Raw genomic sequence first — 624 nt, 5'->3', positions numbered from 1 at the left:
CAAGCGAACATCGATAAGTGTCTCCTCTTGTGTGACTCGTGGAGTAGCAACAAGGATGATGCGAGTTTCAATCAAATTGCAGCCGATTTCTCTGACATCGTTGTGAAGCGTATGTTGATTTCCCCTAGAACAACTGGAACCACGCAGCCACTCGATGTGAACTACTTTCGACCGTTGAAAGTCTTCATTCGCTTTGTATGCGATACCCTTGAGATCGATAATTTCAAAATGTGGCAACGAAACAACTACTTTAAATTGCAAACGTTCGCCCATTTCCAGTTCCAAGCCGATCCATTTCGGGATATGATTTGCTATGCCTTTTACAAGGCAGGGTACTCGTTCGATTGATCGCCCAAGTATGTCACCCCGTGTGACTATTGTTTTCGCTTCTCCGAACTGGACTACTGCTCTTTTGAAGGCTGTTCCAACATGTCGGATTTTAGGTGCGCTCATTGTGAGCAGTTCTTCTGTTTCCACCATTGTATAATCAATGTGTTACACATAAACTGCCTGTGAATCAATCCATTTATGTCCGATTCGACCCAATCATTAGTATGTTAAGACTCATTTGGTATCAATCGGATTTTGGATTAAGTTAATCAGATTGGGGTCGAGTCAGATAGA

This window comes from Wasmannia auropunctata, unplaced genomic scaffold, assembly GCF_000956235.1.
Source record: "Wasmannia auropunctata unplaced genomic scaffold, wasmannia.A_1.0 LD336106.1, whole genome shotgun sequence".
Classification (NCBI taxonomy): Eukaryota; Metazoa; Arthropoda; class Insecta; order Hymenoptera; family Formicidae; genus Wasmannia; species Wasmannia auropunctata.
This window is presented reverse-complemented; position numbering follows the sequence as displayed.